This window comes from Chrysemys picta, chromosome 7, assembly GCF_011386835.1.
Source record: "Chrysemys picta bellii isolate R12L10 chromosome 7, ASM1138683v2, whole genome shotgun sequence".
Classification (NCBI taxonomy): Eukaryota; Metazoa; Chordata; order Testudines; family Emydidae; genus Chrysemys; species Chrysemys picta.
In genome coordinates, this window is record NC_088797.1 from 112560526 (window position 1) to 112583711 (window position 23186).

The window sequence follows — 23186 nt, forward strand, 5'->3', positions numbered from 1 at the left end:
TGTGGACTTGACATGAAGCTCTTTCCTTTTATTTACACATTTTCAGAGCCACATTCTGACTTCACTTACAACTCACAAAGCTCGGACCAGATTGTTATATAAACTAGAAAATCCTCTGACATGAAGACAGCCATGGAAAATCTTGAAGACACATTCAGTTACACTACAGGGAGGGCAAATTCTCCAATGGCTAGATCAGTGAGGGAATGTATAGAAAAGAATGAGACATGCTTAATGGGTATATTGTGACTTCAGACTTCATGCAAATCTCTCATTGACAGCAATGGTAATTACAGACGCAGATTTACAGCAGTATATGGCACAAAAGGTGTAAGAAAAGGTGTGACTATCACTGCATTAATCTCATTAGTTTCTTTATACTCCTAATTAGAAAGACGCACTTTCCTTTTGAGTTAGTTTTACCTTACAGTTCTAATGAGTGGATAGAATTAAAAGCATGCTACTAGGCCAGTGTCTACACTACAAAATTAAGTCACCCTAACTTACATCAGCATACAGCCACCATAGTAATTACATCACTAGTGCATTTCTACACCTTAATTCTTGTATTGTCAGTACGTGTCCTCCTCACCAGGAGCACTTGTATTGATTGTATTGTCAGCATGGGCCATTGTGAGTCAGCTTCTGAAGGCCACTAACAGTCCAAATAGCAACGCAGCATCTACACTGACACTGTGTCAACCTAACTACATCGACCTTGACTCTACGTAGTTCATGGAGGTGCAGTTATTAAGTTGTCATAGCAAGGCAGTTCCGTCAGTGGCATAGCAAGGCAGTTCCGTCAGTGGGAACAAATTGTAAGTATAGATACTTCCATAGTTAGGTTGATGTTAGCTGCCTTCCATCGACCTAACTCTATAGTATAGACCAGGGGTTCTCAACCTTTTTCTTTCAAAGGCCCCCCTGCAACATGCTACAAAAACTCCACAACCTGCCTGTGTCACAACTGTCTTTCTGCATATAAAAGCCAGGACTGGTAGCAAACAAGGCAGTTGCCCCGGGTCCTGCGAAGCTCAATTGCTCAGGCTTCAATGTTCTTCGGTTTCAGTCCAGGCGGTGGGGCAGCGGGGTTCTGCGCTTCAGCCCCGATGGAGTGGCAGGGCTGTGGGGTGGCAGGGCTTCAGCCCCAGGTAGCAGAGCTCCAGGGATTCAGCCCCAGGTGACAGAGCTCTGGGGCTTTAGCCCCAACAGTACTTCAAGTCTCCAGTATCTGTGGGGTGGCAGAGCTCTGGGGTGGTGGGGTTTCAGCCCCAGTCAGCAGGACTCTGGGGCATCGGGGCTTCAGCCCTGGTGGGCTGGCACGGCAGTGGGCCTTCAGCTCCAGGTGGCGGGGCTCTGGGGTTTGGCAGGCCCCCTGAAACCTGTTACGAACCCCCAATTGAGAACCACTGGTATAGACCAAACCTAGGAAAGACAATCTAGTGGTTAGTGTTGACATGGAACTCTGGAGACCCAGGTTCGGTTCCCGGCTCTACTTCCTGTGTGACCTTGGGCAAGTCACTTAGTCTGTCTGTGCCTCAGTTCTCCCCCTGTAAAATGGGGATGATAGCACTTCCCTACTTCACAGGATGCTGCGAGGGCAAATCCATTAAAGACTGGGAAGCATGAGTGCTGGTTGGAAATGTTCCAGCAAAACATTCCAATTCCTCTCAAGTGAAGTGTTTTGAGGAAACCTGTCAATCTTGATGAAAACTTCATTTTGAACACAAAAAAAATGGGGAAAAGAAGATCAAAAATGGAACGTTGCGATTTTCTATTTCAACACAACTTTTTGTTTAATTTTTTAATATTATATAGAATATAAAATAAAGAAGACAAACATTGGATTAAAACAACAAGGAGTCTGGTGGCACCTTAAAGACTAACAGATTTATTTGGGCATAAGCTTTCGTGAGTAAAAACCTCACTTGCATCCGAAGAAGTGAGGTTTTTACTCACGAAAGCTTATGCCCAAATAAATCTGTTAGTCTTTAAGGTGCCACCAGACTCCTTGTTGTTTTTGTAGATACAGACTAACACGGCTACCCCCTGATACGTGAAACATTGGATTGATACATATGGGAATAAAACATTTTGATTTTATCAAACCCAAAACATTTCAGTTGGCCCCAAAACTTTTTTTTTTTCCCAGAATTTTGGTTTGCAGGAAATTTCAATATTTTTTTAAAATCACAGATTTTCTCACAAAACAAAAAATCTGGTTCTTACCCAGCAATATGGGGCACTCAGATACTATAAGGCTGTGTGTATCCTAGCACTTTTGTCGGTAAAACTTACGTTGCTCAGGCGTATGGGGGGCGGGGAGGGGGACCTACCCCTGAACGACATAAGTTACACTGGGAGAAACGCCAGTATGTACGGCACTATGTTGGCAGGAAATGCTCTCTTGCTGACATAGCTACTGCCGCTCATTGGGGTGGTTTAATTATGTTAATGGGGGAGCTCTCTCCCATCGGCATAGAGCAGCTACACGCAAGATATTACAGCAGCGCAGCTATATTAGTACAGCCGTACCACTGTAAGGTCTCTAGTGTAGACATAGCCTAAGAGAACTAGGCTAGACTAACGCACTAAGCAGGATAGACTAACACACTAACACCCTCTAGAGCGATTAAGCCGGACACTATTCAAATACCAAAACGCAAATGGTTCCAGAATGGGATCACATAGGGCCTGAGGCTTTTGAAAGATCTAACTCTGCTTCCATCGACTTCAGTGGGAGCAGAGTTCAGCCAATGCAGAACACTTTTGAAGAACCTGGTCCTAGTGTTCAAATCCTAGCATGCACCAATGATAGCCCTATCCATGCAGATTATTCTTACCATCTGGAGGAGTTGTATATACTTGGAAGGGGCTATACAGTTGCCATTGTTAAATTAGGGAGTGACAAAAACGGTAATATAGTGCAGATGAGCACTCCTAACTCAGCCCTATCCTGATTCCTGTCCAATAAAGAAGAAATTACCTGGGGGGGGGGGGGGGGTAAAGTATTGAAATTGCAAAGTTGTTTCTGTTTCACAGGGTCCAAAACAGACCCATTTTCTGGAGACATTTTCTGTGATTTTTTTAACTGAGTACACTGGGTTTTAGATAAAAGTGTTTCCAACATGTTTTTGTCTAATCAAGAATCCAGTGTACAGCAAGAGAAGGCACCAAAAAAAAAAAAAGCCAAAAATTATTTTGATACAAATTTGTATGAAAATGTCAGTAAAGTAAATCACAAAATTTCACAATAATTGGGTTCATTTAGAACCTGGTGAAACAGAAGCCAAATTTATTTAAAAAAAAAATCTTTTTCTTCCAATGTTAACAATTTTTTGTGAAAAGTTTCATTTTTTATAAGAGGTCACTTTTTGGACAAAAATACCACGTGGGAGAAAAATTTCAACTTGCTCTACTTTCTGTTATGGAATCTGCAAGGCCACCTCCTCAGGAATTTTTGGGGACCCAGCATCTGAACAGAAGGCTTCTGCCTATACATTTCTGGCCCCATGTCCCTGGGGTTTCAAGCGGGGCCCTACGTGCAGCACCTTGCCAGAATATGATCCCCTGTCCAGTCTGTTCTATCAAAGAGCAAGCAATTTTGAAAAACAGGGGCACACGCATTGAAACAGATCACAGACAGCAACTGTGCATGGAGACTGCAACCCACTCAAATCATCTACATCACATGACCTTGATCCCCAAATCCAGGCGTGAGCTATTAGGAAATTCCTCTAATCAATAGTAGAGATAAGAACACAATTTATTCTTTACTGTGAAGCACAGGAGACACTGGAGCACCAGCTACATCCCTCTATTTATTTTAGACAGCCCAGCAATACCAGTTATCAAATGTAAATCTGTACATAAAATAGGGAATATACGAACCAGCAAAGCCAAGAGAAGGTTGCTGGGATCTCAGTAAAGTCAACAAAAATCAATGGGCTGCACTGCTTGCTAAATAGAGTTTTTAAAATGCCATTGTGTAAAATGAAGTATAGCAGCTCCACTGATTCTTAATCCTTGAACATTAAGGGCCAGACTCCCCATTGCCTTGTGCAGTGTGCAATCACTCACTCCAGGGCAATGTAGGGGTTAAAATGGTAGCAATTTACACCCACTTTGCACTGAGGCAAATGACTGCACAAGGTATAAGCAATGGGCAATCTGGCCCAAAGTCTCTATTAACAACAGTTTTGATGGGAGATTATAAATATACACAACGAAAATGAACCTAATTAAAAATCATTCATCGCAGTGCACAGCCTAGACTGGAAAGTCACTAATGGAAACCTGTGCATTTGTTCAGAAGGGGGGAAATTGACCCATATACAAAGTGCAGTAAAAGGTGTATGCACCAAGAAAGCCTTATTTTGAGGGCTTGAGTGGGATTTAAATGGGCATAATGCTAGCGCCAGCCCTCTGCGCAAGGCTGAAGTTCAATCACTATTGGCAGACAACATACAGGTGTAAGTATTATAAGCAGCCCAAAACACACATGGATATCTAAATTTGTTTACATAAATACAAAGATCTGATACATTACTGTATGTTAAATTGATAGCAACATTTATTCTGACTAAACCAGACCAATCAATGCTCAGGGCACATAAGCACAATGTATACACTTCATGTCAAGATATGCAATAAATACCCAAAACAGAAAAGAATGGGATGACGTATTAATCCTACATCTATAGATAGAGAAACTTTATCACAAAATGTTTTATAAATTCCTCTCTCTCATACACTGCATTTGAATTTCTCACCTCATTCACCACTGAAAAGCACCTTCCTCTGGGGCTGAACATGGAAGGTGTTAACAGCACACAGTAACACTATACTACTGAGTTTAGGAGTGGGACTAGAGATGAAAACTTAATCCAACTGAAATAGAAGGGGGAAATTGAGGTAGGCAGCGTGTAATCACCCAAGATGGCTCTATTCATGGGGAAAAAAAGTTTTGAGATTTTTAGGCATTAGATTTACATTTAATTTGAAAGATGTTGCCTCCTACAGTACAGCACCCTCAATTATTCTTCTTCAAGTGCTCCACCTCGGCACATGACTCTGAGACAAATGAACAGCCAGGTCCTTGCTCAGATCTAACATTGCAAATGGCAGGAACTAGTGCAAATAGCACACTAGCACTTTACTAGGACAATTCAGAGGTGGGTGAAATTATTCGGTGGGAACCTTTTTGTTGAAAAAAAAAATGCAGATGTGGGTCAGCCAAAACATTTAGCGAATTCTTATTGATTTCAGCAAATTGTATGGCTTGAAACAAAAACAGGAATGTTTTTGGAAAGGTCAAAATGAACTATTTTAATGTTTCTAGAAGGAAATGTTTTGATTTTTTGGGCTAGATTCACAAGGGATTTAGGTGCCATAGCAGGAGGCAGTGCCTCCTCCAACCCCACCTTTAGCCCAGTGACCAGGGCACTCAGCTGGGATGTAGCAGACCAAGATTTGAGTCCCCACTCGGGAGCAAGGACTTGAACCTGGGTCTCCCACATGCCAAATGACCATTGGGCTAAAAGTTATAGGGGGCAGGGCAGCAGCGCCATCCCCACCTCTTATTTCCTTTGATTTTATTAAAAAGGTTAAAAATGCCCAAAATGTTTTGTTTGACCCAAAACAAATTTTTCCAATGTTTTTGATTAGCCAAGAATTAAAAACAAATTTGTTTTCCGTTCAACCCAAATGGAACAATTTTTCTGCTGTTTGGAATTGCCAGGGAACTGAAAAAAAAAAAAGCAGTTATTCGCACAGCTCCACTGTATGGGACACCTCCCACCATGCTGGGGCACAGATTTGCTATCAACCCAGAGGGAAGAGTTCCACCTACTGGATTTCTTCCACCTCTTCCCACAGCTCCTGGTTTTCTTTGACTGCCAGCCAAGTACTGAGCAGGGAAAGGACTTACGAGGCTTGTGAAATATGACAAAAAATTGCAGCTTAAGGAGGTTTCCTGAGCATATCATGTATTAAAATAGGATCTGCCTTTGCATAGCCCAGGTACCACAAAGCACTGAATTGTGGGGGTGGCTAGAGCTTGTACAAAGCACTAACCACTAAAAAATTATCCCTGTGGGTGAATTCCCTCCCTCCCCCCATCAGCTCACACATTTTTCATGAAGTAAAAAGCAGTTTAATGAGGTGAATAACAACAGCTTCTGCAGCTATAATAGGGAGGGGAAAGTGGTAAAAGGGCTGTTGGTTCACATGCTTTCTGGCATACTCTGATCAACTGCCAAAATCAGAAAGGAATCTTTTCCCCCCATATAGTGCCTCCATAGCTAGGTGCTTTGGAGCAAGGTTTTGTTTCTTCGTCCGAAGCACCCAGCATCGGCCACTATCAAAGACACAATGCACACCTCAATGAGCCTTCCTGTATTCCTTGTTTTCACAGTTAAAATGGTAACGTGTCTCTGTACAAATCATGAATTCCCACCCGAGGAATATTCATGACATTCCCCATAGAGTAGAAGGTCACTGTTTTTTCCTGCCAAAGACAGACAAACAGATCTCGGATGGAAATGACAGTGCTCCACTTGCAATAGCTTAAAGCAGAAATATTCAAAAAGATTACATTAGGTAAGGTATGAATCCCTGCAATACATTTCTTCCGCAAAGCCAGATTTATAAACTGCATTTGATAGTAAAAGGCAAAATCTGAATATTTTCCAAGATGCTTAAACATGCTAATCAGATCAACTCAAATACAACAAAAGAATCTGAATGCTATGACATATTGTCGTGGTTCAATACAACTAACCAAATTTAACCTCTAGCAATTCAGTCACGTAGGGTACCTTTTATTAATGAAAACTTCCATAAATGTAATACCATCTATAAATATAACCGAATCCTCTGATAGTTGAACTGAATGAAGTCTGACCTTTGGGGTTCAGATTTAAATGCCATGGGTTATGAGCACAGTATGATGCAGCTACTGACTACAGTCTAGGGCTCAGTGCTGACAGATGTCCCTTTAAAAATCAGTAACATGGAATGAATGGAATGCCTCCATACAGTTCCTGACTGCCAAATAGCACATTTTAAATGAACTTGAAAGAGTCCATGTCCTTTTAAAGCCCACGGATACAGCTACAAATACATTATATCTCACCCAAGTAGCCCATTGTATTTTTTTTTTAAAAATCACATAATTGTTTTAAGCAAACACTTTTTTCCTGCTCTAGAGCACAGATATTCTTGTCTCAGAATTAAGGACAAAATTCTCCTCAGATCTGCAGGGTGGATCGTGACTCCAATCTTCTGCTTTCCCTGCAAGAGCCTATCTCCCATTGACGTCAAAAGGAGTTCTGCACACGTAGGGAGATAAGCATATCGGAGGCAAGATCCGCCATACGGATCTGAGTGGAGAATTTTGCTCTAAGAATTCACAAGCCTTTGGAAGGCTAACAGTTTTCTCTCTTGATTAAAGCAAGAAAGAACGTTACACAAACATGACTGCTGACTCCTGGCTATCTTAAGTCTGCCTCACTCAGGGCTGTCTGCTGTTAACCCATCTCAGTTTATTTTAGGGAGGGAAAACACGCCTTTATTTTTTAAATAAGCCAAATGTAAAAATTAAAAACAAAAACCAAAATAACAAAACCTTGGTTTGTTATATAGTGTATCAAAGCAATGAACTGTCAAGATACCTTTAAAAGCCTAGCAAATATTTGTGGTGCAGTGTGTATTTTCCCCCATTATTAATCATTGTGCTCTTGAAAGAAAATGTCAGTTAAGGGAAAATGTATCAATTTGCTGATTTGTCTCTCTTTGCGCTGGAGTCTCTCAGCCTCACTTTCTGAGCTGAGAATACATTAGCAGCTCTTCCTTCTGTCTAGCCAGAATATAAACTCTTGGGGGCAAGGACTGTATCTTCATTTCATGTAGCTATAGCCCCTGGTACAATAGGGCCATGACCCTGATGGGAGACTCCACTACAATACAAATAAATCATCGTCATCGTAAAATAATCTGGAAAATGTAAAATCTCAACATGTAATCACACCGCTCCCATGTTGGGGTTGAGTGGGGCCACACTGAGTATATCTAACTTTTAGAGTAAGAGAACTACAAAGCTGAATATAATGGTTCTGTCACCTCAACGATTCACAAAGATGCTTAGAAGCACACCTGAAGAATACCACACTGATAAACGTAAGTGCTTTGAGATCTGTGGATACAAAGCACTATACAAGAGAAATTTATTATAATAATAATAATACCTATCATCATAGCAATTACAGATATATGGCAGATACCTAGTGTACTATCAGCCAGGGGTACATGTACCACTGGGTGCACTCAGAAGCCTTCCAGGGGGTACTCAACTCATCTAGATCAGTGTTTCTCAACCTGGGGGTTGCAGCCCCCAAAAGGGGTCTTGGGACGGGTTTGGGGGGGTGACAAGTGCAGGGCCGGCATTAGGGGGTTGCAAGCAGGGCAATTGCCCAAGGTCCCATGCCACAAGGAGCCATGTGAAGCTAAGTTACATGCTTCAGCCCCGGGTGGTGGGACTTGGGCTTCAGACAAGGCTCACAAGTGAAAAAACAGGCTCAAGTATCACACTGCAATGCAAGTACAATATTTATATTCCAGTCAATTTATTCTCTAATGATATGGTACAAATGCGAAAGTAAGCAATGTTTCAGTAATAGTGTGGCTGTGACACTTTTGTATTTCTAGGTCTGATTTTGTAAGCAAGTAGTTTTTAAGTGAGATGAAACTTGGGGATATGCAAGACAAATCAGATTCCTGAAAGGGGTACAGTAGTCTGGAAAGGTTGAGAACCACTGGACTGTACAGTTCATTTAGGCTGAGAGTCTCTTTTTCCTTTGAAGACACCTCTGATTAGTAATATTTTATGATAGTATCTCACAAGCTGCTTTTGTAGAGTTGTATTGACAGCTCATACTACACTTCTTACTGTGTGCATACTATCTTATTCAGTCTCTTTCTGAAGAGGGGTTTGTAGCATTAGGCCCAGAGTTAATTCTGTATTTTAAGTGTAAGTCTTTATATACACTAGCACATAATGTTTTTCATGGTTACTCTGTTTTCTTATAGGACTTCTGTAGTATGCCATTTAAGTACATTTTACTTCATACTTTTCACATCAAGTGACTATCATGGACTGTCTACTATACACAGAGGACAAGGTGGGTGAAGTAATGTCTATGATTCTATGAATATCTTTTATTGGTCCAACTTCTCTTTGTGAGAGAGACAAGCTTTTGAGAGGTTGGTCCAATAAAGGATATTACCTCATCCACCTTGTCTCTCTAATATCCTGGGACCAACACGGATACAACAACAGTGCATACACATAGGAGTCCTACACTGTAGTACAAGAGATTGCACTCCAAACCCCTATCCCGAGTGATAGAAAAAAATTGTATACTATGTTGTCCTATTGAAGAAATAGTATGTGGTCATACAAGTAAACACTGAATCATAATGCACACACATAAGGGGGCAGAGTGAAGATTGCATGTTGAACTTTCCCCATTTCCTGATTTTTAAGCATTTACATTTGTAACCCTAACATTCCATTGCTAATATCTATTGTTATGTATTTTAAAGAAAAATTGTGTGTTTGGAGTCTGGCTTTGAGCTCTTGCATATGGATGAGACGTTCATCAAAGCAAAAAATCCTCACTTGGACAAAATGTAAATTTTGTGAATGAAGTGCAGATGGAATTTAGAATGGCCATTTCAGAAGCACAGAATACTCTGGAGTGCAGCTACACGTAATAACTTGCCATCAGACTGAGGCACAGTCTCAGTTTACAACTGGCACAGAGGTTATTTATATGTCAGAGATGATTTTTCCCTCCACTGCCTGATTACGTACTGAGGAAAGAGTGAGATTCTGATCTACAGTCAATGGGCTCCTTCTTTCCTCTTGTCCTTCAATCTGGACAGAACAAGGTAGAGCAATGCAAGACTGGAGGTAGAGAAACGCTCAGCTACTGCAAATAATACAGGTTCATTCTGTCTCCACCATTGTGGAACTGCTCTATGGTATATTTTTATAGTTTATAAATAGCATTGCAAGATGCCACTTAGGAGTTGTCATTCTGGATGACACCAGTAGTCCATCAAGTCTGCTTGATGCTTCAGAAGAAGGCACTTCTGATACCTTGTGCAGTGCTTTACACGAGGTTGGAGAAAGGGGGAGAAGAAAGATTATTTATTGCCTCTCCCCTTATGATTGATGAGACATTTCCTAAAGCATGAGATTCAATTATCTTTCTCTTAAGAGGCACAACTACAAATATTATTAGTCATAGAATTATCCAGCCCTTTAAAAAGTCTCCCCAAGGAATTTGACTCAATGGCCTTCTGCAGCAGAGAGTTCCACACTCTGACCATCCATGGCATGCAATAATAGTTAGCTTTATTTGTTCTCTATAGGGTTATTACCTTGGTAGCACATATTTTTGACGATGTTATGCAATAACCTATTGAAATCTGTTTGGTAAATTAAGGCAACATGGAAAATTTTGGACAAACGAGGCCTAACAGAGTGATATACAACTATTTATTGCTGTTCTACCTTCAAACTATAATGATTTAAAAATCAACTTACAACTATTTGCAAAAACTAAAATAAAATTGAACTGAGGCAGAAAAAGGTCATTTCATTATTTTTTTCCCTGTTAAGATTTCACATAAGTTGCTGGTTGTGTAGATGCCAGAGGAAATCAGGAATTAAAATAGAGCTGCCCAAGACAGCCTCGGGACTGTAGTTTGACACAGTGGTTTCTATTGGTGACCACACTTTCATCTCATTGGGATGCCCTTGAGAAACTCCTACTGCAGTCGGAAGCAAAAGTTTCCCCAATTTCTGGAATGCATGAATGCAATATGAATCGTCACAGGCCAAGAAATTCCACAAAACCCACATGGATTTGCTGCAATAACATCTCTTCCCAGAATATTAAACACTGACAGAAATAAAAGATGAACAATTTTAATATTGAGAAATTCAGGGCTACATCCTCCCTGTGTTACGGCAACTATGCATGACTCCACAGGAACAAAGTCGCCCTGTCACTGGCTTATCACATTGTGGGAGGATCTCCCTTGCATACGGAGATCCTTGGAAGGCACAGAGCCTCTGGATACTCCTGTGCCATCTCTCCTCCTGTGGTCGGTGGTGGGAACGTGGCTGTGGAAAAGAGATGTGGCCAGGGGGTTCCTGCACCTCAGCGACATAGGCAGCTGACGTAAGTTAGAGAAGTCTTCACGCTGCTCTAATTTGTACCTCAGGACCAGACCAATGAGAGTTGCTGCAGGATTGGGGACAGCAAAGGAAGCTTCAAAGCACATTTGTACCCAAACCCTCAAGTTCCCCAGTAGTTCTGTTGACTTCAAGGGTGCAAGTAGTGCTAGCTAGAGTGGTGTGACGTTAATGGGATTGCTCACATGCTTAAAGCTAGGCTCACGCTGAAATACCTTGCTGAATTAGGGCTGAAATGCCAACCAGTTTCATATTACTCTTTCTCCTGTATATATGACCCAACCCTGGATCTTCTACCAGTCCAGTCCATCTCTCAAAAAGCTTTGTGAGTTTGGTTTCTTTCATTGCTCAGTGACTATGACAGCAGCCATTCCCATTGCTGAATAAAGTTCAAGAGCAGCAATATTGCGGGAAACTGCATGGAATTGGATTTCCCATGACAGAGCAGGTGAATCACAGACACATAAGCAACTAATATCCAGAGATCTAGCAGTCCATATGACGGATGTACCAGTGTTTTTCAGAACCCTCACAGTCAAGAGTTCGGATTAAGAATTGTAAGTCTCCGTAGGCATCATTTCTGAGTCAAGGGGTGGCCTGGTACAGTCAAATTTAAGAAGGGCTTTTCCTTCTTCCCCTGTATGCCAATTAGTGTACCTCTTTCTTATAGTGCACCCGGGAATTCCTCAACTCACCTCCTCCAAGCAGCCCATCTAACCTGACAATCTTTGCCCTCGGGTTGAGCAACTCTGGCTTTCCCTTACTCTTTTGTTAACCCTCCAGCTGCCAGTAGAGCTGGGTGAATAATGGATGTTTTGGATCGCTGGCAATGCCGGAAATCAAAACATATTTCAGTGCGGGTCAAACTGAATCCAAAAAATGTTGATTTTTTTTTTTAATTGAAATGGTCATTTCAGGTTGCATGAAACACATCGTTTGACCCAAAACATATTATTTTCAGGCATTTTTAAAGGGCTAGACTGACAACATTGCTGGAGAAGGTGCCTCCCACCATATCACTTTTAACCCAGTGCATAGAGTTCTCACTTTGGATGTGGAAGATGAAGGCTCAGTTCTCTGCTCTGCCAGGTGTGCAGAAGGGATTTGAACAGGGGTCTCCCACACTGCAGGAGAGTACACTAGCCACTGAGCATTGGGGTATTCTGGAATGGGGCCAGAATAAAATGCATGTGTGTACACGCGCAAGAGAGAAAGCATGAAGGACTCTAAAGCCCAGTGGTTAGAGCACTCACATGGGGGGTGGGAAAACCAAGTTCAAGTCGCTGCGCCAATCCCTATACAAGTATTTTATACAAAGTAGAACAGCTTCAGCAGGAGAAATTGAGAAAGACCTGCCTGACTAGGGCACTCTCCTACAACATGAGAGATCTACGTTCAAATTGCTGGTCCACATCATGCACAGGGGAAACTGAACCTGAGTTTCCCCATCCCGAGGGGGTAGGGTGACCAGATGTCCCGATTTTATAGGGACAGTCCCGATTTTTGGGTCTTTTTCTTATATAAGCTCTTATTACCCCCCACCCCCGTCCCGGTTTTTCACACTTGCTGTCTGGTCACCCTACGGGGGGGTGCTCTAACTAAGTGGCCCCCAAACTGTGGGGGACATCCCCTAGGGCAGGGGTGGCCAACCTGTGGCTCCGAAGCCACATGCGGCTCTTCAGAAGTTAATATGTGGCTCCTTGTATAGACACCGGCTCCGGGACTGCAGCTACAGTCTCCAACTTTCCAATGTGCCGGGGGGTGCTCACTGCTCAACCCCTTGCTCTGCACAGGCCCTGCCCCCACTCCACCCCTTCCCGCCCCCTCCACTGAACCTGCCATGCCCTCACTCCCCCCCCCCCCCCCCGAAGCCTCCTGCACGCCACAAAACAGCTGATCGGGAAGCGCTGATCAGCGGGGCTGCCGGTTTGTGGGGGGAAGTTGATGGGGGGCTGCTGACGTATTACTATGGTTCTTTGGCAATGTACATTCTGGGTCCTTCTCAGGCTCAGGTTGGCCACCCCTGCCCTAGGGGCCCCCCAGTTCAGCTCTGGCCCCAGCCACAGCTCCACTCTGCCCCCTACCAGTTCTGCCCTCATTCCCTCCCCTCTCCCAGGCCAGCTCTGCCTCTAGCTCTAGCTCCTCTCCCCCTCCCCTGTTTAGCCCCCAGCTCCACCTACAGCCCAAGCTCCTCTGCTGAGCCAACTGTGCAGTAACGGGCAGGGGGTGCAGACAGATTCCATTACTGGTAAGGGGCGGGGTGGCGCGACGGAAAAGTTTGGGCACCACTGCTCCAACTACTAGGCTAAAAGTCATAAGGTGGGCAGCAGCGCTGCCTCTTCTTCCAGCCATTTTGTGAATGGTGCCTAAATCCCCTTGTGAATCCAGCCTAATATTCTGTATTATACATGTTGGCTGAAGCGATTTGGCAAATTCATGTCAAATGTGCAACTAGTTTCAAGGTCGACTGAACCTTTCATTTTTTGGTGAATAAACTATTTGCCCCCCCCCAAAATTTGCCCAGCTGTAGCTGCCAGCATCTGGATGGAGTCTATATATTCCATCACAGTGCCCGCTCACTGGGCACTCCTAACCAGGCACAGTGACACAACAGAATATAGATATTCCAGTGTGGAATGTACAGACTAGCAGTGTTATTCAATCACATATCGCATGAGAGCAGAGATTCCACATGGGAGCGTCTAGTATCTTCCACATGCATCCTATGCATTTCCTGTTCATTACTAGCACTCTTTGACTAGCTCATCTTTTACCAGCATCTTGTGTCCTGTAGCAGGCTTTTCATCTCCTGTCAGCAGGATGCTGGTCAGTCAAACGAGGAAGCTCTGAGGCAGCTCTGGTTACCAGACTCCTGGATGTCCTAACGTGAAACCAGCGAGCGCTATTTCAAGCAAGGAACTTGTGTGGTCTTATTTGTTATTGAATCTGGAGATGAAAGTGTGGGTCAAATTCATCTCTGGAGTCACTCCATCGACTTTGGCAGTGGTGAAGTTGGCCCAGCACGTCCTGGGCTGTGAGAACAGAATACCAGCCAGGCAAGACGCAAAACCTGAAAGCTTTTTAGGGCTCTTAAGTTTGGCAATGGCACCCTTTCCATGCCCAGAAGCTCTAAGGAGAATGTGAAACAGTTTTCCACACTTTGCTGATGCGTTCGCACAACATTCAGCCAGGTCACATCAGCTCATTTTGGCCTAATGCTAGGGAAGCTTCCCCCAAAGAGTGCTGAGGAGAGTTTATTATAATGCCCCTCTGTGGTCTTGCTTGAACCAAATGGAAAAAAAATTGCCTAGCCCGGTCACTTTTAAAATATAATTAAGTTCAAACAGATAAGCCATAGGCCATGTCCCCTTAATCACAGTCACATAAGATCAAGAGGCGCATCCATACCAGTGTTCCCTTGTGGGAATTCTGTCCACAGAAAACAGAGTTCATGTGCGTCCATAGTTTGTTGGCTGCCTCTCCTCAGGCCCATCTGTTTGTATGGCAAGGTGCCTGGTCACAAAGAGGCTGGAGGCTTGCCCTAGAACATAGGTGCCAAGTCAGCTTGGGTTTAAATAGGCAGCTCCTTTACCATGCCTAGCACAGCACAGCTTCGTGCAGCAATGGTGCCGCATTCTGCTGCACAGCTGTGCCAAAAATAAACAAACAGCTGGAGATGGAAAGGACGACACATCTTACAAGTGTTTCTGGCTGATTCTTGCAGTGGGTGTTTGTTCAAACATAACAAGAAAATAACAAACAGCATAAAGTCCCATGTCTGACAGTGGCACCGGAAGTGAAGATGAATCCAGGTGAAGTTAAGTCCATATCAGAGTTGTACAAGTTATTTGGAAGAGTGGGCAGCCACCCTAGGAAGAGCTAACCCTGCCTGGTCAGCTACATGGTAGTACAGATGAATCCCTTTTATGTGGCTCATTGAAAACCAGAGAGATTGCACAAGTTTGTTTCGAAAGGGAAACACCCCCTGGTTCATGAAGGATTTAAACAAATAATCAAATGTGAGATTACAAAGACAGGGCATTTGTCTCCTGAGCACAGCCAGCCTGTGGAAGGTACTGCAGCAAATCAACATGGAAAACATAAGAAAAATTGGTGTTTCCACGTAAATAGCAGAAGTGTGGTCGGTTTGCATTCCAGAGACCTCTCCTGCATTCTGAGGCTATTCTCCTCTCCAGGCATACTTTCCAGCCATGGCCACGTGGGGGAAAAGGACAACTTGCACGGTGTTAGGCCAGGCCCATACAGGCTATCAAATCCAAGGTTCAAGAAAAGTATTTGGCTACTGATCCAGGGTTCAGTTATATGGCAGTGTGAAAGGCCCACAGTTCAAGGAAGCTGAATTCTTCCCATTTAGTTAATATCTGTGGAAATTTTAAGTCTCAACTTTCTGAACCAAATATACTCTTAAATTGTAACTACAAAAATAAAATATAATAATGGATAGAGGGTAACATTTTCAAGAGTGCCTCGGTGACTTAGGTGCCAAAGTGACTCAGGCACCTAGGGGGCCAAAGTTTCATTGAAAGTCACTGGAAATGTTAGCCAAAGGCTCCAAGATGCTCACTTTAAGGGGATTAGATGGCTCAGGGGCTTGGTCATGAGCTATGAAGCTTTCACCACTTTAAATCCAGCCCAGTTTGGTAGTGACTAACCGATATTGTAATCTGATACACTCAGACGACCATGTAAGACCGAACTCATAAAAAGACCGCATCACAGAAAACACTAGTGTAAATTGGCACAAACCTGGAGATCTCAGCAGAGGGCTTAAGGATGAATTGCTCATTGAAATAGATCTGATGGTACTCGCTTTTGCCTAGGTTATACCTTTTCCATGCACAGCCCTGTCAGGTCCAGTACCTTTCATGAGCACTAAACTTAATTCAATGCCCCATGTAAGCACTTCCAATATAAGAGGAAGGATTTTAAAAAGGAATTGATTCAATATTAAAGAATTTCTATGGAGTAACAAAGAAGGAAATTCAAGCAAGTAAACCAGTCAATCACTGAAGGACATGGTCAAACATGAATCTTTGATTGTAGGAACAAAGATGGATGGAGAGAGAAAAAAAGAAAGGTTTAGAAGACAAGGAGACAGTGCCAGGGAAAGGAGATGGAGACTCTATGAAGACAGAAGCAGGAGTATTAGAGAAAAAACACAGAAACAGATGTTAGGAAAAAACAGTGTTCCCACAGGGGTATCACTTATCAGCCATTCTTGCACATAACACACATTTTTCCAACATTAAGCTAAGAAAGCTATTGATTAATCATAATTAACAGAAATAAAACCCTGGTCCAGATCCTAATGTGGAATAATATTCTTGCAAAGGTAAATGCCATGGAAGGGTCTAGACACCCACATTAGATATGGAGAGGTCTCAGGAATAGGACAAACCAAAATATTTAAAGCAGATAGGTGTCCTCAATGAGCTAGCCAATCAGAGAGCCAAAGCACTCAATTTAACAAGTCAGGGCATGGCCCTCCTGAAGAGAATGCCTGGGGAAATCATTCTGGGTGTTGGGACATTGAACACTGTGGGCATGTCCTACTACCAAGCAAATGTTTACCTGTGTTTCCTTCTTTCTTGGACTCTCAGGAACTCCACTACTTGAGGGAGGGTCACTTTAGAGGGCTCATGGCATAGTCATGTATATGGAGACTGTGTGGGACGACTGGGAATTTAAAATAGGAATCTCCTCGACTTCCCCCTCAAACTCACCAGGGCACAGTTCAAACCACTTTAGCAAACAGGCACCCTGCATATCCTTCAAACGTCATATCTCCGCCATTTCCTTAATAGCCCGCAGCTGCACCATCCTCTTTGTGCATACAGGGGCAAGCCATGAAACTCGCTCTTACTTCCATGCTGTACCTGTGATACCACCCTGCCCTGAGACTGCAGACTCTGAAATGCAAGCAATTGCCCTGGCACACATGGCCTATTTTCACATTGTAAACAAGTGGGTTTCTCTCCCTTTGTGCTCCAACAGTGCACCTTCCAAAGCACCTCTACAGTAAATGTGCCTACCCTACCTCTCCTCCACTGAGTCATCCACTCCACCCCAACCTATGCCAGCCAACACAGGGCAACGGGACATGGGCAATGCTGCAACCTCCGCGCATGGGCTGCTCCTTCAAAGGAACAAAAGACAAAGAGCAGTAATTTATCAGCTGTCAAGAAAAGAAAAACACAAATAATTTCTCCCCGACTGTTCTTTTGCTGATTGCCACATGGTTATTTTGTTGATTTCCACAGCTGGATGCTGCATTCAGAGCAATGCTGGAATAACTTGAGTAAAGTGAAACCGATTTCACCAGCTGCCTGTGTGTGCATGCCTGATATGGACACGCAGGCCTCCTTCCTCCTCTTCAATTACCCATCTATTATGTTCCCCAGCAGCAAAGCTGGTCCAAGTTTTTCCAACGGAACACTATTCCTTTGGAAAATGCTGATTTGACTAAATCAAAATATACCACAGGCATGAATTGATGTTAATTTTTTCTAGGATAAATTACCAAAACATTTTGTTTTGACTTTATTATAATTTATAACAAACATTGAAATGTTTTGACATTATAATTTAGAATGCAAAACAAAAGTCAAGTTGTCAGTTGAAATGAAATATTTTGACTTTATCAGAATGAAATGTTTTGATAAAGTCAAAATGAAATGTCATTTTGATTTTCTCTCTCAGTGAAATTTCAGAATTCCAGTTCAATGGGAAATTTAAAATAAATTATTTTGGTGCTGATTCAGAATGAAAAAATACCTGAAATGTCAGATTTTCACATGGATCAGAAATTCCATATTCTGACCAGCCTATCCAGCAGTCTCTTGTGGTCCTGGGGAGGCTACCACTTGTTGGTGGCTCTTGAATATGAAGAGCTGAAACATCTGTTCATCCTTCCCTTCCTCCTTCCTGCCCCTACCCCATTTTAAAGCAGTGGCATGATGGATGGCTGCATTGTTTACTCCTGGGGGAATTCTGTACCACTGCATGTGTGCAGAATTCATGTCCCACACAGACTTCTTTGCTTCCCTGCAGAAAAATGACTTTCTGACATGGAAGCAAAGGGAAGCTGCAAGAGCAGTCACGCACCACTCCCTAGCTGCGCAGGTACATTGTTTCAGGTACCCGGAGCAGCCGGCGGAGAGGTAAATCACTGCAGAACTGGGGACACCCCAGCCAGTGGCTCCTACCCTGAGCTGGGATCAGCTGCTAATCCCGGGTGGGCTGGAGGCAGGAGAGGACGGGACTTCCTCTTCCCCTGCAAGGAGTGGCTGGGGCTGTGTCAGACCCACCCCTAGAAACCTCTCCAGCTGCAGGAAGCTCAGCATCCTCCCGTTTCCTGTCCCCATTGCTCCTCAGCTGCAGGGGGTGGGATCACTGTACGGGGAGCTGCTCCCCATCCACCCAATCCCTGTGTATCCAAGTCTCCCATACCCAGACACCCCTGCCAAGCCTCACCCCATACACGCAGAACCCCCCCTAGCCCTCCATACCCAAATTCCACACTATTGAACCTCAATCCCTGTATCTGGAGCCTCCTGCACCCTGACCTCCTGCCTCTGGACCCCAACTCCTGCACCCAGACCACCTCCCACTGAGCTCCCTTGACTCAAACCCCCAACCTGATGAGCCCCACCCCACATCCAGACCCCCATGCCACTGACCCCCAACTAGTTGCACCCAGACTCCCACCCCACCCAGACCCCTCTGCTGAGCCCCAACCATCTTCACCTGGAAGCCCCTGCAGAGTCCCATTACCCCTGCACTGGAACTCCCCCCCTCCCCAACGAGCCTCTGTGCATACAGATCCCCCCACACCTAGACCCCCCCACTGAGCTGCCTGCACCCAGATTGTCCCACACAGAATCCTCTCACCCCACACCTGGATCCTTCCACACTGAGCTCCTCCACACTTGGATCCTGCCTGGTTGAGCCTGCCTATCTCATAACTGGTGTGCCTGGCACAGAGAGACAGAGCTCTAGAGTGTTTCTGGAGCAGGCCCAGGCCTTGTGCTGTGTCACAGGGTCGGGTGAAGCCTCACCACTGAGTCCACCACTGGGTGGTGGGGGTGCTGCAGGGTGATCTCCCACCTTTGTGCAACCAGTGGCCTGTGCTCCCCACTGCCATGCTGGAGCCTCTGCATTTATTTATTGACAAATAAAACTTGCAGAATTTTAAAATATTGTGCACAGAATTTTAATTTTTTTGGTGCAGAATGCCCTCAGGAGTAATTGTTGCACCTTACTTGAAGCTATTTCTCCCAGATACCCACCTCTCTCATTCCCCACTTGCATCCTTGTCCCTTTCCATCCCCTCATCCTACCCTGCTCTCTCCTGGGAGTTCCATACCACATACTTGCTCTCTCTCTCTCTCTCTCTGCACAACTCCAGTTCTGCAGTGTATTTGGGGGGCTTTGCAATCACTGTGGGGCATAGGCGCCAACTTCCACTGTTCCCGGTGGGTGCTAGATGCCACCCCCGCCCCTGGCCTCACCCCTACACCACCCTCACCCCACCCCCCATTCTACCCCTTTCCCCCCCCTACCCCGCCTCTTCTCCCCTCCTCCCCTGAGTGCGCTGCATCCCTGATCCTCCCCCTCCCTCCTGGAAAGTCCTAAGTGCTGCCAAACAGCTGTTTGGTGGCGGGAAGCGCTGTGGGAGGTAGGCGGAGGAGTGAGGACGCAGCGCGCTCGGGGGGGAGGAGAGCTTGGCTGCCGGTGGATGCAGAGCACCCACTAATTTTTCCCTATGGGTGCTCCAGCCCCGGAGCACCCACAGAGTCGGCACCTATGCTGTGGGGTAAGGTCTGTGGCTGTGCTGTGTTTGCCTCAGTGATACATGGCTGGGAGAGTAGGGTGTTAAACTGCATGTGCTGAGTTAGTCATACCTCAGGTACAAATGAGTAGCAATGCACTTAATTGCACCCCTTTTTCCCCAGTTCCCACCTGGGCCCTTTTGACGACACTTACACCCTCATTTTGAAAATGCTACACACCCAGAAGATACCCCGGCCAAAAAACAAAAACAAAAAAAACATTTAGTTTCCCTAACAGCTGTACAAGCTTTGGAGAATTCTGGCCCTTATATAAGCTTAGGCTTCCTGCCACTAAAACAAAAGGTAGATTTTGCCTGGGAAAGGGTTGTGGTTAATGGGTAGCCAGGCCAGGAAACAGGTTACCATTACTGCCTGCTGTCTTCACCTATTAGTTCTCCCTCCTCCCTCACTGTTTTGTGCTAGTGCACAAGCTCATTTGTTATTGTTCAGATGTGCCAGTCTGCTAGTACCACACTGTTGTAAGGTACCGGGCAGCTGAAGCACTTGTTTCAGACAAGAATAGCCACACGTGCAAAGAATGACATGAAATAACTATTGTTCTCCCTTTTCCCCTACTTTCTGACGGCAACTTGATAGATTTCAAACAAAAGAGACACTATAGAAAACTTCCTCCCGGGTGTGCAGGTAGCTCTAAGGATGGTCTAGTTCAGTGGTTCTCAAACTGTGGGTCAGGACCCCAAAGTGTGTCGCGATCCCGTTTTAATGGGGTCGCCAGGGTTGGCTTAGACTTGCTGGGGCCCGGGACCAAAGCCCGAGCCTCACCACCCAGGGCCAAAGTCCAAGGGCTCCAGCCCTGGGGAGCAAGGCTCAAGTTACAGGACCCTGCCTCAGGCTGAAGTCCTTCGGCTTAGATCCACCCCTTCCTCCCAGCCAGGGCGGCGGGACTCGGGCGGGCTCAAGCTTTGGTCCTCCCCTGGGGTCGTGTAGTAATTTATGTTGTCAGAAGGGGTTAGCCGTGCAATGAAGTTTGAGACCCCCTGGTCTAGTTGGTGGAGGACACATAGGAGTAGAACTCCGGAGTGCTGCGTTCACCTTTCCGTTCAGCCACAGACCTTGGGCAAGTCACTTAATCTGCCTTGTGCCTCAGTGTCTGTGAAAAGGGAATAATACCACCATAGTCCAGAGGGGCACCGTGAGGAGACAATTCATTAACGATTGCAAAGTGCTTCGACACCACAGTGCTGAGAGCCATATATGAACCTAGAAGGTCCTTTAAAGATTATTTTTTTAAGTCACAGGAAAACAAATAAATCCTCAAACCCCTCTTACATGTTGAACCATCAAATTTGAGTTCTTTTAATAGCTGTAGTCCAACAACAAGCAAACAAGATTGTATTGTATTGATATGCTTGAGTAAACAATTTAGTGTAATCTAAATCAGAAATATTTAATTGCAGTATTAAAAAAGCCATTATCAACTGAATACAGTGACTAGAAAAATTACAGCTCATGAATATGCAAATTGCTCAACAAAACACATTCTGTGAACGCTTCAGCAATTTTCAGAGATAAACCTTGAACAAGCTGCCTATTTCAATTGCAGTTTTATTTGTAGATAAGTAGCTGGTGCTCAGTAATGCAGGTTTAGGAAATACGTCTTTATGATGCAGTCATGTCGAGAAGTTTCTAGCTGGTAAAATGCGTTTTAAAAATTCTTCCGTTTTACTCTACGATTTTCCTTTCTGAGCTATTTAGGAACATTAAAGCTTGAGGTCCAACTGTTTCTAACCACTTTCTCCAACCAATTTCACACAGTAGGTGAGACAATATTGGAAATATTGAGCCACGCTTGTGGCTCAATATTTCCAATATTTATCTACTTCATAACCAGTACATGAAGGAGCACGAGTCATAAAGCCAACCACAAAGCCACTGGATGTTGAATTGTTACAGCCATGTTCCCTCTGGCCTTGACCTGTCAAGGCGCTGAGCACTGTGGCCCTGATTAAGCAAAACACTTGGGGCCAGACTGACAAAGGGATTTAGGTACCTAAAGATGAAGACAGGCACTTGAGAGAGATGCTTTGAAAAATCCCACTTGGTGCCTAGGTGCTTTTGAGAATCCCCTAAATACCTAGGTAATTTAGGCCCTTATCCCCGATCTTGTCCCAGTCAGTGGGGACTTTCATGTCTACTAGTTCCATTGAAATCAATGGGGCTACTCAAATGCTTAAAGTTAGGGATGCACTTAAGTGCTTTGTTGGGTTAAGCCCAAGCACTCAGCACCTTGGAGGATTGAGTCTTTCCTCAGAGACCAAGGAAGTGTTCTTTGTGAGCCCACTCCAACACCCAAAATCAGTAGGAATCTTTCCATTGGCTTCCAAGAGCAATGCATCAAACCTTATATGCCTACCTGTGGAGTCACAAAATTGCAGCCAAGAGCTGTACATAACTGTACTATTATCTTCCTAGGATCCAGGCTATCACCCTGAAACCAAATGCACGTGGGGGAGGGGGGGAGACTTTTTCTTTTTCATCCATAACAATAATCGAATCATTACAAATATTAATATGACAAGATTTAGAGGAGAAACATTTACAGTAGATTTAGCCAATTTATAAAATATTCTAAAGTGACAAATTTACATTCCCTCCTCTGCAATTAATTGGGTGCAAGCAAAAGGGTTCACAATTTAAAAAAAATAAGTGTTTTCCTTATTGGCTGTAATGTAGCAGTGAAATGGTTCGCACACGCACGTGTGTACATCGTTCCCATCTACTGATCAGCCTCAGAACTGTTCTACTGTGTATCATAAGATTTATACTATCAGGAGGTAATTCACCTTTAAGCTTGAGTGGCCCGAGGATCTGAGTTCTAGCATCGCTATCCCTATGAAATTCAGTATGTCCATTGTGTGAAGCACACTGAGAACCACAACGTCCTACATTTGTTACATCCACACGTTGTCAACAAATCAACAGTCAGCCTTGCTCAGCAAACTGCCTCTGAGAATACTGCATGCAAAAATCCTAAAGCTGAAGATCCCCATGCCTTAATTTGGGAGGGAATGTTATCTGATTATTTTATTCTGTGTAATACGTTCAGA

At 44.2% G+C, this 23186-nt stretch overlaps 1 protein-coding gene across 4 annotated transcripts in view; it reads right to left on the reverse strand.

The window, feature by feature from the left end:
* GRK5 (G protein-coupled receptor kinase 5) overlaps window positions 1-23186 on the reverse strand; it is a 232938-nt gene that overhangs the window by 159713 nt on the left and 50039 nt on the right. The gene's annotated exons all lie outside the window — the stretch shown is intronic.